We start from the raw sequence: 16,586 nt of genomic DNA, 5'->3' as shown, positions 1-16,586 counted from the left end.
CCAAGATAGTAGAACCTCTTGTTTTATATTTCTGATAGTTGATGTTTACACATCTTGAAACGGTCATTCAGAAAACAGGAATTTTTTGTCATGTGACTTCCTTCTTAATCTTGACCATGATCAATTTTTTTGCACAGCCAGCATCAGTTTCAAAAAGTACATTGGTATAATCTTGAATTAAAGACCTACATTGGAAATAAATATTTTAGGGAGATCACCTTTTTTTTTTTTTCAGCTCTCATTTGACACTGTTCCCTTATTAAGGTCAGAGGTTACATATAGCCCTGGGAGAGTGATAATTTCAATTTAAGATCTTTGCAGGAGGAGTGATTCAAACAGGCTGTTCCTGATGTAATCAAAAAGTCCCAGTGCTACTGTGGGAAGTATTCTGTGCTCTGTCCCTCCCCATTCACTTGTGATTCCTTTACTGCCTCTTTATTGAGAGGACTAGTTCATGTAAGTATACCTCATATCATAGAGCTGGAAGGGACCTCAAAAGGTCCTGGAGTCCAATTCCCTGCATTCACAGCAGGACCTATCACCATCCCTGATAGTTTTTTTTTTTTTTCTTTTCTTTTTAACCTGCCCCAAACTCCTGAAAGATCCTCTCCAGGATTGAGCGCATAACACTGGGTTTACAAGGTCAGTGCACTAACCACTAACCAGTGTCCCTTCCCCCGAAACCGTTAGATGTCTTCAGACCTGGAAAAAGTTGCCACAAAGAACAGCTGCTTTAACAGAAGTCAAGAGGGGGCTACACAGTAACAGAACGGAAGCAGCTTTCTTCCTCACACAAGAGCTTTTGGTTAAAGTTGTCATTCTGCAGCAATGCAAAACGGAGCTCTTTCAGAACTGTTCAAGAGAGAGGTAACTCCTATTATCATCACTACCTCCAGGATAGATGTGGGAGAAACAGGTTCAAATCCTCACTGTGCTTCATTGGAAGCAAGGACTTAAATGCTGATCTCCCACATCCCAGTTCCATGCACCCCACCACCAGGTTATTATGGGGTGAGTTTATCTCAGTCTTTCCTATTGGAGCTGTTCCATTTTGGATAAATAATTAAATCACTGGAGTGGGGCTCAACCCCTAGTCTCCTACTTCTCATGTAAGTGCCATACTCACTGAGTAACAGACTCAGGCTATATCTAGATTGCAGGGTTTTGTCAGCCTTGTTCTGGAGCTGATGCATAAGCTTCCAATGGTAAAATGAAATACCTGATTGCTCCAGAAGTTTTGGTGCTAGAGATGAGTCACATCAATGTAATATAAATACCTTGTGAAGGGAGCAGTGCTCATTTAAATAAGGCCACTCCTAAAAACCATCTCTGACAGAATTCCCCATAACAGTGGGTTAAAAAGTGCCTGATGGGATAGACTGTTGTGGTACAGTTTATCGCTCCTGGCAAGGCCTCCTACAAGCTTTCCCCTGTGCCGTGTGTCCCTGTCAATGTTTTCCAATCCGTCATATAGTTTGTTCACTGTAGGTGTGAAGTGAAGGTGAACTCTGGTCTGTTGCACCTTGAACTTCGCTGTGCACATTCAGCACAAAGGATGTGATCAGAGCCCAGCGTCTGAGAGTCCAGCTGTGGGCTCTGCTCTGTTCCTTCAGTATGACACTACACTGTGGTCTGTGAACTGAAAGAGATGAAAGAACTGCCTTACTCTGTGAAATAGAATGAGGGGAGATTGTACAAGGGAAAGCAGGAGAGGCAATATGGAAGGGAATGGGGAGAGGACCAGAAAAAGGCAACGGAAGTAACTATGAGACAGCTGGATGGGGCTGATGCTTTGTTTGAGACACCACTCTTGTTTTCTCTGGGCACTTAATCATTGCAAAGATGAAGTATTCCAGGCTATACCTGCTTGAGCCAGACTTTCTTACAGCTGAAAGGAAAAATGTGGGAGGGTTTTCTGTCGAAGAAGGGCAATTCTAGCAAGTCTTCCCACAAGGTGCACATTGGTTTTGTACAGGACACCCATCTTACTCAAGTGATATACTCCATCTGTCAGCAAGGCCCAGGCTGGGCCGGGTTTTACCAGGTCATGGAGATGGTACTTTTCTTAGGCTGAGATCTTCTCCACAGTCTCAGCTTTGTTTTGGTTTCTTTGAAATTTCTAAAGATTTGGAGAAAACCTTCAGAATGTGATCTTGGCATAAGCCAATATGCTGTCTGCCGTTCTTTGCAGAGTACCTGAAATGATGTGTCTGTCTCACAGTTAGTTACTGGGCTGATTGTGCTTCTGGCCCCACCTGGGCTGAGTGCTCCCTGTCAGGTCTCGGGCCTCCAGCAGCCATTTCTGTCTGGGTAGAATCATGTGATTCTCATGGTATTAGACTGGGTTTTGGGTTGCAGTTCTCTGGTATTAACTGTGATTAATTCAGCAGGTCTGACCTAGCCTCACTACCCATAGTTCATTCCCTCTGGGAGCTATGATCAGTGGTTTCATAAAGCAAAATATTGTTTATGAGAAACAAAGCATTTCAGAGGAAAAAAAGACTAATGCAACAGTCAATCTGCATATCTAGCTTAAGGTCTTCCTTAAACCCTAACATCCCTGGAAGTTTTAGAAGGACTCAACTACGTTAGACATCCCAGAGGACCTGTCTATGTCCGCATCACTCTGTTCCCCCTTGGAGTAGCTCACTGAAAATTCCCCCTTCCCTCTCTCTTTCCAGAGAGTCTTTCTGATTGTTTGGTGTCCCTTTGATGTCTGAATTCCCAGTCTTGACAAAATAGGGGTGTAACTTTGAGCTGATGCTGGAAGTGACATCTTTACAATTAGTAGCTCAGCCATGGTCTTGTAACTGCTTTTCTTGCCCCATGCAGACTCATGCAGTTACCATGTTTTCTGAGAATTTCTCAACCTTGAAAACTTAAATCCACAACAAATGCTGAGATTTTAATGATGCGAGTCTATTGCAAAGTCCAAGGTGCATGCCTGTGTGAATGCCAACTCCTGTAATTGGGGAACCAAACCTGAGAAACCAAGCCAAGAATGAGATTATACTTCTAACGTCTGCACAAACCACTGACAATGGTATCCCATTCTGTTATCCCCAAAAGAGGTTAGTTTAGGTTGTGTGGGTGGAGCCAGGGAAAGTGTCACAATTCCCCACGCAAGGTCTGTGTACCTGAGTGGAGAATGCAGACTGGTTAATTTGAAAGTGACTTGGACATCCCTTTGGCTGGCTAAACATGGTGCAAAACCATGTCTGATGTCCCTCCCCATTTTACGTTTTGGTGCAATAGGTCTTCAAGGCCAATGAAGAAACTAAGGACTTGGTGCTATTTGTGTTGAGCTAATGTAGGAAGCTAGCATTTCTTTCCATGTCCATTTTACCAAAACTCCAAAGAATTATTGTAATATTTGGTAAAAGCCTCAGAGTCTAATCCACTGCTGATGGTGTGACGTAGGTCCCAGAAAGGGTCAAACCCGAAGGACATAGACTCCCACATTAGCAATTTCGTTTACAAAACTGATTTTGTGGAATGGTTTGAACAATTTCTACATATGCAAATAAGACAAACCAGTGAGTAGAGTACAAAGTACGTTTAAAGGTACAACACTTTAGAAATGGAAGCCTTTTTAGGTGCTAGACTTTGGCATTTATTGCAGTTACACTTATCTGCAGCAAGGATGATTCTTCTTCAAGTGGTGTCCCCATGGGTGCTCTGGTCTGGGTGTCAGTGCATCCTCAGGCCAGTGCTCAGAGATTCTTCTATAGCCATGGTTTCCCATGCTACGCATGCACAGTAACACCTCCTGGTGCTATCTGGTACATGCGTGATGTAGGCCCTTCATTTCCTTCTCGACCATCCTTGGCTGCAGACAGAGCCCCCTCCCCCCCAAAGGGCAAGAGAGCTTGTGAGTTAGCTAGTTAGTGTTTGTTCTCCCTTACCCAAGTTATCGTTCCTGTTAAAGTTCACAAAAAACAGTTTTAGTTAAGGCTGGCATTAGAATTAGTTGCTGTGTCATCACTATGCCGGGCTCACTGGGCTTCAGCCTAAGCACAACATCCAGGGAAGCCACGCCAGCCTCCAACAGCCACTCATCCTGCATTAATAACAGAGAGAAAGCCATGCTAGTCTATAGACTGTCAAAACAAAAAAGCAGTAAAGTAGCACTTTAAAGACTAACAAAATAATGTATTAGGTGAGCTTTTGTGGGACTGAAGAAATGGGTCTGTCCCACGAAAGCTCACCTCATAAATTATTTTGTTAGTCTTTAAAGTGCTCCTTTACTGCTTTTTTTTTATCCTGCCTTAAATGCCATGGTGAGGGTCACTAAACCCAATCCTGCACCCATTCTTCCAGCCTGAAGGTGAGGGCCAGGACGGACTGAGCCAACAGACTCAAGACTTAACTATATGAGAAGTCCCTCTAACCACCAGCCCTGGAATAGCCCTCCACTGAGAAACTGGCACGGGAGACTAAAGGTATGGATTCTGCATGTCCTTCCACCTCAGTCAGCAACCCAGCCAGGGAGGGAGGGTTCCAACTGGGAAGACGTGCTGTCTACTATGGCTTACCCACAGCCACCCCCACCATGGTTTTTGCACCACTATCTGTATCCCCTAGGGCCACCTCCTCAATGGTCGCCTTAGCAGGCATGATTGCCCCATTCCCATGCTCCACTGGCACCGTCCACTGTGTCCAGGGGCTGCCCCATGTCACTCCAGCCCTCCGCACCAGAGAGGTATTCCCCATCACAGTGCTCTGAGGCTGAGGATTCACTGTTGGAGGGCGAAGACAGTCCCCACTGTATCACTCTTCGTCTTCACTGGATTATGCAGTAATCTCAGTCTCACCTCCCCCTATGGATAACACGGGCTTTCCAGGAGCTGTTTTGATGGGTGGCTCAGACTTGGAAGAAGGTCAAACAATATAGGCTTCTCCACACCCTGCAGCCTCTCACCTTCTCCAGAATTGCACTGCCTATGGACAAAGCCATAATGGACCCCACAAATGACATTTGGCAGATGCCAGCACCCTTTCCTCCCACCAGCAAGAGACTTGACAAACAATATTTTGTGGCCTCCAAGGATGCAGAGTTCCTATTCACCCATCAGCAACCAAACTTATTAGTGGTCAGTGCTGTCAGTAACAAAACAAAGTCTTTTCATTCCACTCCTCAGGACAAGGCGAGCAAAAAGTGGGACATCATGGGGTGCAAAGTTTATTCTTTGGGGCACATTTCTCCCGAGGGTGGCAAACTATGCAGCCGTGCTGGCCGACTATGACCATCTTTATTATTCCAGACTGCAGGAGTTGTTTCCCTCTTTACTTGAGCAGTAACCGCTGGCCCTCTTGAATGTGATACACAAGGACACACCGTTGCTTGCACAGCACTCCGGTCCACAACGGACATTGTGAACATGGCAGCTAGAGTCACAGCCTTTGCTGTGATCATGAGGAGTACATCAGGGCTTCAATCTAAGGAGTCCCTGAAGACCTGCAACAGAAGTTCTTTCAGTTGCCTCTCTCTTGACCAATTCTGAAAGAGCTTCCCTTCGACAAAAAACCCTGTTTGCAGAGAAAACAGACAAGGTCCTACCCTTAGTGAAGATTTTCATATCATGCTGCACACACTGGGGATGTACACCTCCCTCATTTTTAGGCGGGGTCTGTACTCTCCCTACCAAAGACCACAGGAGCAGTTCCAGTAACAGCCACAACACTTCAAACCTCGCCAACAGCACACATCCCAGTGGTGAAAAGCTCACCAACAACCACACCAATAGTCCGCGGTGTCCCACCCTGAACAGCCTAATCAGCAATTTTGAGGGTTTGGTCAGGAGCCTGAGAGATCTTCCCATGTCAGCCACTGCACAGCCTGCTCACCATCTGTTCCACCACTGCCTCTGCCCTTTTTTCCATTGCTGGGCCACCATTACCTCGGGGAAGCGGATCCTGGAGCTAGTGGACCGGGAGTGTTTCTTTCTGTTTACCTCTACCCCTGCCACACCCATCCCTCCACCCCCTTCCTCTACAGGACACTTCTCACGAGTACCTGCTCAAGCAAGAGGTACAGCACCTCCTCTGTCTGGGCACCATTTAGCCAGTCCCACTGGAGTTTCAGGACAGGGGGTTCTACTCCATGTACTTCCTAACCCAGAAAAAGAATGGGGAAGGCCCTTTTCGACTTCCGGAGGCTTAACAAATACATTCTCTATCAACGATTCAAGATAGTGATTCTCGCGACCATTATCCCAGCACTGGACGGAGACGACTGGCTCTCAGCTCTTGACCTACAAGATGCCTATTTCCGCATCACAATCCACCCAGCACACACCCACATCCTTTGTTTTACAGTGGGGTCCTGCCACTACCAATACTAGGTCTTCCCATTTGGGCTCTCCATCACACCCAGGGTTTTCTCCAAAACTTTTGTGGTCATGACTACCCACCTATGTCATCATGGTGTGATCATCTTCCCTTATTTGGACGATTGCCTCATAAAAGGGCCCTTGTTTCTGGAGGCCCTTTGCATGTTGAGCATCATCACAGACCCCCTGCTCAGCCTTGGCTTCCACATAAACTATGAAAAGTCCATACTCCAGCCCATGCAGTCCCTAGAATTCATCGGTGTCCACATAAAGCCTACCACTGCCAGGGCCACTCTCCTGGTTCAAAGATTCCATGCCCTGCGCAATCTCATCCTGTTGATGCAACTGTTTCCACCATCACAGTACATCTGTGCCTCAAGCTGCTGGGTCACATGGCCACCACCATGTACGTAGTCAAGCTGGCCAGACTACATATGTGGTGCCTCCAGTCCAGGCTGGCCCTGTGCTAAGTCCCAGCCAGGGACCTGCTGTCAAAATCAGTGGCCGTAACACTGCACATTCTTGCTCCCCTTCAGTGGTGAACATGTCCAGACAATGTTCTTACCAGGGTGCCATTCCACCAACTGCCCCCCGTCTATTAACCATACTATAGATGCTTCCCTTATGGGATGGGGGGCCAATATGGGTTCCCATATGGTCCAGGGCAAATGGTCCTTCACTGAGCGAGTGCTCCACATAAACACCCTGGAACTCAGAGCGGTCCACTATGCTTGCCAGCATTTCTGATGGCACCTCACACGCACAACAGTCAACATCCTCACAGACAAGACGACCTGCATGTGTTATATCCACCATCAGGGCAAGGTTTGGTCCCCATCCCTGTGTGCAAAAGCCATAAAACTACAGAGTTGGTGCCTTCAGCACCACATCACTCAGGTGGCCATGTACCTTCCCAGGATACTGTATATGACTGCGGACCCCTTCGGTCGTTCGTTCAGCGATCACCATGAATGGGAAATGGATATGGTGGCCCTGAATCTTTGGGGCCGCCATGTATAGACCTGTTTGCAACCAGAGTCAACAGAAAGTGCCATCAGCATTGCTCCAGAGAGGGTCTGGGGAAACACTGACTCAGGGATACCTTCTCCATCAGATGGGACACTGCCTTTCTTTACGCATTTCCTCCCCTTCCCTTGGTTCACAAGTTTCTGGTCAAAGTCAGACTGGACTGATCTCACCTCATCCTGACAGCACCAGCCTGGCCGAGATGAACTTGGCATCCATACCTGTACCAAATGTCAGTGGCGACTCTGTATCCCTTTCCTCCTTGCCGCAACCTTCTGTCTCAGGACTTTGGCTGCACACTTCACCCCAGTCCATTCAGGCTGCGGCTACACATGTGGCTTCTTCATGGTTCCAGAATGCTGAAATCTCATGCTCTGAGGGGGTGAAAAGGATTCTTATTAACAGCAGATGGGAGTCCACCTGTAAGTCCTACCTCTACAAGTTGACACAAGTTTATTGTCCTAGTACTGAAGGAGCTACATCTCCTATGCTTATCTTAGTTCATTGTTTTCAGGGTGCATTTAAACAATAGCTGTTGTTTTAAAACTACATGCCACATCCCTTACTGTCCTCCTTGACTACCTGCTGCACCTGCATGAGTCAGGCCTAGCCCTCAGTACTGTCTGGGTGCATGCCGTGGCATTGGCAGTGTCCCACCGAGCTTAGGATGGGATCTCCTTCCTCCCCATCCCATCAGCAAACATTTTCTGACGGGTCTGGAAACACCTTTCCATCAGTATACCCTCTGGTCCCTATTTGAGACGTTAACCATGTACTCAGCTACTTCATGAAGCCTCTCTGTGAACCCCTGGCAACACCTTCCTGGCTCCATTTGTCAATGAAGGTCTCATTTTTAGTCACTGTCACATAGGCTAGTAGGGTTGGGGAGCTTGCCACTCTCATGGCTGAACCTCCTGGTAAGGTGTTTACCAAGGAATGAATTATTCTTTGCCCTAATCCTAAGTTCCTCCCTAAGGTTCCATCTCCATTTCCTATCAATGACCCTATCCACTTACCTGCGTTCTTCCCAAAGCTACACTCTGATCCTGCGCATGCGGCATGGCACACTCCAGACGTTCATCAGGCCTTGGCCTTCTACATTGATCACACAAAGCCTTGGCACAAGTCTCCTAGGCTCTTCCTCTCCTCTGAGAAGCGAACCAGGGACCTGCCCATTTCATCTCAACAGCTCTCCAAGTGGATCTGCACCTGTATTCACACCTGCCATGCGCTTCACCGGAAAGAGCTTCCAGGTGCTGTCACCGCCCCTTGCACCAGGTCTTTGTCTTCCACCACCACCTTTCTCAAGAATGTACCCCTTATGGACATATGTAAGGCAGCGATGTGGTCTTCCAGCAACACATTTGCACAGCACTATGCTCTTTTGTCTTCCATTGCTTCCTCCATTCAAGTGGGTCAAGCAGTTCTGTCACCTGTAATTGTTACTGGGCCAAACCTTCCTCCAAAGTGCAACTACTGCTTTATAGTCACTCAGAGTGGAGCACCCAGGGGGCACAACTCAAAGAAGTAAAGGAATTTACTCAACTTGTGCCGTAACAATGGTTCTTTGAGATGTGTGTCCCTGTGGGTGCTCCACTTCCGTCCCTCCTGCCCCTGTTTTGGAGCGTCCTGCTCTATTTGCTAGAGTAGAGAAGGAGGAGGGGTTCCATACTGCGTGTGCCAGATAGCACAAGGAGGCATTACTGCACATGTGCAGTGCGGGAAACCACAGCTATAGAAGGACCTTCGCGCACCAGTGCAAGGATGCACTGACGCCAAATGGAGCACCCACAGGGGGACACATTTTGAAAAACTGTTATTACCACACAGGTGCGTAGCTTCCCCTTATGCTTCAAGCACATCTTTCAAGAGCCCTGTGGCATACTGGCGATCCATCCGCTCCAGAAACTACATTGGGGGTCTGGTGAAAGGACCTGGAAGAGGAATCCTTGCTTCTTTCATTAGCTCAACACAAAGAACAGATACCTGGTCCTGAGCAGCGGTGTGAAGGAAGGTTTAAAAGCATCCCTGAGCCTATACAAGCCAAAACAGAACCTGGTAGAAGCAGTGCAATTGGCCTCCAACATCCATGTACAGTGGGAGGCCACTTTATTTGTTTTTATTGGATCCATTATCCTTATTTGTTTGTGTTGAAGGGTGGTGCCTCATTCTGTGAAGAGTCTCGCTGAAGTAATACTCAGCACCTCTCCAACATATAACAATCTGATTGTTAGTTTGTCCTAGTACTGAAGGAGCTACAGCACCTATGCTTATCTTAATTTATTGTTTTCAGGGTGCATTTAAACAGTAGCTCTTATTTTTATACTACATAACTTCTATGCAGCATAAGAGGAGGTGAGCAGAGGTAAAAAGTAAAAAGACTAGCTACAGGTTGTACTTCCTTGGTCCAGCACCCTTGGGACCTCAGTGGTCCTGAATGAGGGATTTTGCTGGACGGGGGCAGTTAGTGCCCTGTCCCACCCACACCCACGCCTAAACCCACACCCACACTGGCCTTGCACTGCAGCTCCCCATCTGCAGCTTGCCACCACAGCCAGCCCCAGCACTTCAGCCCTGCCAGGGGCTGCCGGGGGACACTGCCTCCAGTTTGGCCTCACTGCCCCCTGTGGGGCTGCCAGCTGGTTGCCCTCCTGCCCCAGCTTTCTGGCTCATGAACATCCCTCATCCTGCCGGACAAGGGATATTGCCAGATGAGAGGGTACCAGTTTTTGGAGGTGCAACCTGTATAATCTTTGTACAAGGAGGAAGGTTTTGAAATATTTTGAGGTAGATATTCTTTGTGCTAAGCATGACAAAAGATCTACACTGACATGTATCTGTGTGGTTTTGAACCTTTTGTGAAACAGGATGTTGTTGTTACAAATGTGACTTTTCTGCAACAATTAGTGAGCACACAATGCAATACAATACAATACGGGCGTCTGTGATCTTCTTTTCAAGAGTCCCTAGCCAAAATCTTATGTGCTTTACATGAAGAAGAATCTATCTTAACAGCTCTTTTTGAGGTTTTTAAAGAGCATTAGACATCTTTTCAAAAATAACTGCCACTTTGTAGCTGCTCTTCTCATGGGCTTTTCTACTCCTCATTCTCCCCATCCATTCTCCACGTCCTCTCCCCACCATGTGAAAGGTAAATCCAGGACATGGATATTTTTCCAGCTGTATCTGTGCAAGCAAGGATGAGGGCACGAAGCAACATATTTCTACAAAATAAAGGGTTTATGTTCTGTAGCAAAGACTTTCACAGCCTAAAAGCTGCTATATTGAAAATGTTCCCAGCATATTTTGTATTTACCACAGCAATTGAAGTTATTTAGCACAACCCTAGGAGCGCTGGTAGCAATGTATGTATCTGTGAGGAGTTGGACCAGCGAATCATTACAGGGCAGTACATTCTTGGTCTGTTTACTAGCAGGATCAGACATTGGCTTTGTGTTCTGGCTTTTCACACGTTATCTGTTTTCTGCCTAATTATGTTGTATAACTTTTCTCCCTGTATGCACTTCTCAAATATTGCCCTATAAAATATCAGATTTTAATTAGGTTAAAAGTAATTCAGTATATTAAGCTTTTTTATTTATTTTTTTTTAATCTGGGAGCAGAAACTATCTAGTAGAGCCGGGGTGAGCAAACTTTTTATGTCAAGCCCCACTTTTCATCCCTAAAATTAGCAGGGCCTCCTCAACCTGTCCAGTGTAATCCAAAGCAACAGAAATCTTTGTTTATGTTCATATGAAGAAAAAATCACCCTTTCAGCGTGTGTAAGAAAAAAAGCATGTGTAATGGAAAACCTGAATAAATCAGTATATAGATGTGAATACACACACACATAAAAACAGTCACATATTTCAACATTTTTCATGAGATGGATGAGCCTGACACCCACCAGCTCCTAATGCTGCATCTGTTTATGTCCCCCAGGGGCCCACCCCCCACTTTGCTCGCCCCAGTGTAGAGTTTTCCTTCCTTTCAGTTCGTGTTTGCTTTTGTGTCCTGTCCATGCTTAATTTGCTGTGTTAAGGTGTTTTTTGCCCTTGGATTGTGCATTATTCTAGTTTTTCACTGCTGGATGGCTAACACTGTTGTAGTGATGACACAGGAAGCCAGATATACCATTAGTTTAATTCATAGATTCTGCTAATATCCGTGCCTCCATTATGTTTCAGATATTCATTAATCACTAAAAACCAATGAACCAAACCGATCTATAGCAAGATGTATGATAATTCAGATACCGTAAGGCCTGGATTTGCTATGAGGCAAAGACGGAATAGATTTGCATCAGGAAGGTCTAGCAGCAAATATTAACATGCTTTAGGGAGGCATGGAGGAAGAAGATATCTTTTCTCTTTTTTTCCCCATTCTGTGTTTCATCGTCTGCCTTACCAAGAAATTTCTATGCCCCTGAAGACTTCTATAGAAGTGTTCCATTCCTTTCTATTAAATATGTGCTGTAATGATTTCTTAGTTAACACTAGCTATTTGCCACTATTATATTAGGTAACATACTTGGTGTTTTTTGAAGTGCCATGTTCGAGTGTCTTATCATACTATATTTGTTCCCCGTATGTGCTGTCATTTTTGTCATATGTCCATTCTAGCCTCAATTAAGAAAAAAAGCAGTATGTCTGATGAATATAGCTGTGATTCAGCATAAGATCATAAGAACAGCCATGCTAAAGATCCATCCAGCCCAGTGTTCTGTCTTCTGACAGGGGCCAATGACAGGTCCCCCGGGAGAATGAACAGAACTAATCACATGGTCCATTCTCTCTGGCCCATTCCCAGTTTCTGGACAACAGAGGCTGCAAGAGGGGCATGATACCATCCATATCCATCCTGGCAAATAGCCATGGATGGACCTATCCCCCAGCAGTCCATCTGAAGTCAGCAGAGTACTTCATGAGCATCCATCGAAATCCCATTGACTTCAACGCAGTTTAAGCACATGCTTACAGTAGGGCATATACCTAAAGCTTTGCTGCAAAGGAACAGTTTATTAAAGTACGGTCTATAATAACTTACCTTCCATATACATTTACGATTATAAATTATGAAAATCTTTGTACTGGTCTAATTTCCTTTCATTTACATTTTTTCAAATTCTTAGAAGCAATCCAAGCAATGAGGTTTTTGTTACTACTGTATCATGCATAACAGCAAGCTGGTGTATCTGTCTACATTGTAATAATGCTGTAGTGGCTACATGTCTTTATATTTCATTGTGCATAAGACTACATGCCTTCTTTATGAATGGCTGATGTGGACAGTGATACTAGGAAAAATATGACTGGGTGAGTGAAGTACAGTAAACTCTTCCATATCTGGCGGCCTCGGGACTGGAAGGTTGCCGGAGATTCAAATATTATGAATAACCAAGAGGATCCCTTCACCATCTGGGGTCTGCGCCAAAGCAGCACTCCCCTCCCTGAAGCCCTCGGCAGCCTGGCCCCTGGAGCACTCTCTCCACCGTCGCAGCCCACTCCATGCTTCCAGCTGGTCAGGCCTGGCCCATGCTGCCTCCCCATGCTCTAGCCACCCGTCTCGCCACATTCCCTGCTGGAGATAAGCAGCTCAGGTCCTGTCCTGGGCTGCTGGGTGGGGGACGGGGCATGGGGGCTGGCTCCCTGTGCTCTGGCCAGCCATCTCCACTGGGGTTAAGCATCTCCCAAAGGCAGGACCTGCCCTGTCCTTCCCAACATAGGGGACTGCGGGGGTGGGGCAGGGGCTAGATGTCCACGCTCTGGCCACTCATCTTGCTGCATTCTTGCAGGGGTTTGGCAGCCCCCAGCACCACAGGTCCCAGGCTGTGCTGTTGCATAGGGGCGGGGGGCTGCCACACAGTGGGAAGGTGCTGTCCCATTCACCCCTCCCCACCCCCACTGGCAGGAGTTGCTGAGCAATCCAGGAACCACAGCAACCCATGCCCAGGGAAGGATGGCATCTCAGTTCCCCACCCACGTCCCAGCACCTATCCATGCTTAAGAAGGGGAAGAGGCATTGATGGCTCAGGCAGGACAGGATCCCTTTGCCACCTGCAAGCAGCACAGCTCCCCTGGAAGAGGAAACCTAGGTGCTAGAAATAGCTCCTGGCCGTGGTGCCGGTTATCTGAAAGTATTGGTTGATTGAATACTGGTAAAAAGACAGTTTACTATCTCTGAAAGTGATATATAATATATGAGACTGTTGATTGAAGTCTTTATCATTATAAATGGAAATAGATTTGGTAAGAAAATAGTTCTGAACTCTAACTCTAATCCTCCAGTTCACTTAGGCAAATTTGCACCAGTCTGGCAGTAAAGAGCAGCAGCCCTGAATCTGGTGGATCCAACCACAAGAGGATTTCTACTTCAGAGCAATTTTTGGGTGACCTCGAGCTGACGTAGTCCCTTCTATACCACTTTCATCCCAGCCACCAACATAGTGGGTATGAACAAAATCAAGAGAATGTAACTGGAAGTCCCTTATTCCCTGACAGTTGCTGACAGCTAGAGTGGTCTTTTGGAGTCATAGCCATCAAACATATAATTAGATTAGCTGCTAGGCTGCTGTAACCTGTGCTAAGGATCTGATGTTACACTTGATGTTATCTGTGCCTCCTTCAAGGTCTGATCTGTGGTCATTAGTAACGCGGATAGATTCATAGATCAAACCTTTTTTGGTCCTACCAGATATTTTTGACCTTAGTGTGCTATCACTTCAGTATTGATTGTACATTCTGCTACGATTATTCTATTTAGCTCATAGGGTCACATGACCCAATAACTGCAATCTCTCAGTCTTCTTCTCCACCTGGGATTTCATTCTTCATTCTCGCGTCCACTAAAGATACTCAGACTTCTTTGGGAATCTTTGTTTAAAAATTATTTTACTTTGATTTTCATATCATTTAAACTTGATTTTTCCCCATAAATTGGGTTTGTATAATATGCCCATACTAAAAAGCACCCGAGGAGCAAAGTAATGTGCAGCATAAAGAGAGGGATAGGTTTAAATTCCTTGAGCCTTTGTATGGTATAGAAAAAAATTATATTTTGCTCACAATGCTGTTTGAACTTTTCTCAGTCCATCGCTATCCATTTTGATAATTTTGGATACCAAAACCTCTGCCAGGAAGGTAAGGTGAGAATGATGCAAAACTCTTTTAAATCACATAGTTCTGTGGTAAACAAACAAATTGGTTGAAAACTAAGTGGAATAAGGAATCCATTTTTTATTTGTATTAAAGGAAAATTTCAGCTCGTTTCATAATAAGTGCATTGGTAGTTAATAATTTTATCTGTTTAGCCATATATCTTCTGGCATAGTTATTTTACAGTTTCTTTAGGGGTTGTGTATAATATAAAAGGTGATGAAACTACTTTTTGTCCTAAGTAAAATAGGTATCAGATCATTGTGTGCCAAAAACTAGAAGAAGCTCTGAAATGAGAACCGCCCCCCCCGCCCGCAGACTAATTTTGTCTCTGCTAGTGTATTATAAATGAGTTTGTGTTTAATTGTACCAGAGCAAGAAAAGCTGAGGGATCCTTTTGGCTCTGTAGTAATTTAATTATATGTGCAGTGCTCCAATCTGACCTTGTGGTACGGCACTGCTGAAGAGTTCCCAGTGAAGGCAGGTGTCGACAAGTTTTGTCTCAAGGAAAGAGATTTTTAGCTCCATGATACTTGGCTTCAGGATCCGCTGCCATCTTAGCAGTTGTTTTGTTATGGGTTTCTCTGTAAAATGTCCTTTTTCTGACCAAGTCACAGTATGAAAAAGAGCAAACCAGATGTGGGAGAGACATAGACTAACACTAATGTTGATCATACTTTTTATTTAAAATGTGGAATATGAAAACACATTAAATAAACAAATTATAGCAGAAGGGTGAAATCCTGGCACCTCTGAAAGCAAGAGCAGAACTCCCATTGATTTTGCTGGAAATAGCAGATAGGAATAAGGGGATTTCGAAGTTGGTGGGGTCCTTTCGAAAAGGACCAACATCTGGACGAGCCACACAGCAGTGAAAGGCAGTAATTTCAAAGAGCCCGCGGCATGCTAGTGAGGCACTGAGTATGCATTTCAGCACATCATTAGTAATCTTCCAAATGGCCATTTGCATGGCCAATTCAAAGATCTGGGCTAGTGTAGACATAGCCTAGGAGTTTTAAAACAGAGTTAATGTGTTTCACAGCGCATTTAATATAGGTCAAACACTTCTGTAAGGCCTCTCGGAGCTGATTTGTTCAGTCACTGAAAAGTATTTGAGGTAAGTGTAGGTAGAGCAAAACATTAGTAATCTTCAGGCCCACCAGTGGGGGGAAAAATGGGGCAGTTGTCCCCGGACATGACGTTTCAAAAGGGCCCAGAGCTCCAGCTGCTGCTTCTGCCAAAGCAGCAATGCTAGTGGTTGGCACTCCAGGCCCACTGAGACACCTTGGCTGTGAGGGGGGGAGGCTCAGTAACATGGGCTGGGCAGTGCTAACAGGTGAGTGCACTTGGCCCCACCCCTTCCACCCTTGGCCATGCTCCTTCTAGGGCACAGAGTCAGGTTCTTCTTCTGCCTTGCCTTAGAGCCGCCGGTGGCTGTTGGCTCCACTGATAATCTTACCTCTCTCCAACATTTTAGTTTTCAGTAAATTAGATTTCCAAAGAAGCACAGAAACTGACTTAATGACTGATTGGTAGTACTACCTCTTGAGATTCAAGAGGCCAATGATAAGGCAAGACTGGAAAAGCCCTTAGTCTATCCAGCAATTTATGTGACATATAGGCTATGTCTACACTTGCCCCCAACTTCAAATGGGGCATGGTAATCAGGGTGATAAGAGATTACTAATGAAGTGCTGCAATGCATATGCCCAATTTGGGGATTAAAGGTACTTCGAAGTAGCACGGGCACTTTGAAGTGTCCGCGGCTACATGTCATGCTGGTGCTTCGAAGCTGCTGCGGAGGAGAATTTGCCTAATGAAGTGCTGTGTATTCACCTTGGCACTTCATTAAAAATCTCTCGTCAGCCTGTTTACCATGCCCCCTTTGATGAAGGGGGCAAGTGTACACGTAGCCATAGTGTTGTCAAATCTCACCAATTTATCATGAATCTGACAGTTATTGGGTGGTTTCCCTTATGAGTCCTGCTCTTAGGGTAAAGAGATTCTCTTAGCTTATGTTAAAAAAGAGTACGTTCCCAGTCTAATGGTTGTGGAGAAAAGCTGGGTCCTGAGT

At 45.6% G+C, this 16,586-nt stretch overlaps 1 protein-coding gene across 12 annotated transcripts in view; it reads left to right on the top strand.

Moving 5' to 3' along the window:
* Positions 1-16,586, top strand: part of DTNA (dystrobrevin alpha) — a 316,470-nt gene that overhangs the window by 159,139 nt on the left and 140,745 nt on the right. Inside the window, exon 2 of one of the 12 annotated variants that reach the window (XM_074987213.1) lies at positions 4,321-4,442. The exons of 10 other annotated variants lie outside the window; for them this stretch is intronic. The gene's annotated coding sequence lies outside the window, so the exon portion shown is untranslated. Of the gene's footprint in view, positions 1-4,320; positions 4,443-13,663; positions 13,808-16,586 lie in introns of those variants that run through there. One more of the 12 variants, XM_074987212.1, reaches the window with a different exon arrangement.

This window comes from Carettochelys insculpta, chromosome 2, assembly GCF_033958435.1.
Source record: "Carettochelys insculpta isolate YL-2023 chromosome 2, ASM3395843v1, whole genome shotgun sequence".
Taxonomy (NCBI): domain Eukaryota; kingdom Metazoa; phylum Chordata; order Testudines; family Carettochelyidae; genus Carettochelys; species Carettochelys insculpta.
The sequence above is the reverse complement of the archived record's forward strand: the minus strand, read 5'-3'. Positions and strand labels throughout refer to the sequence as shown.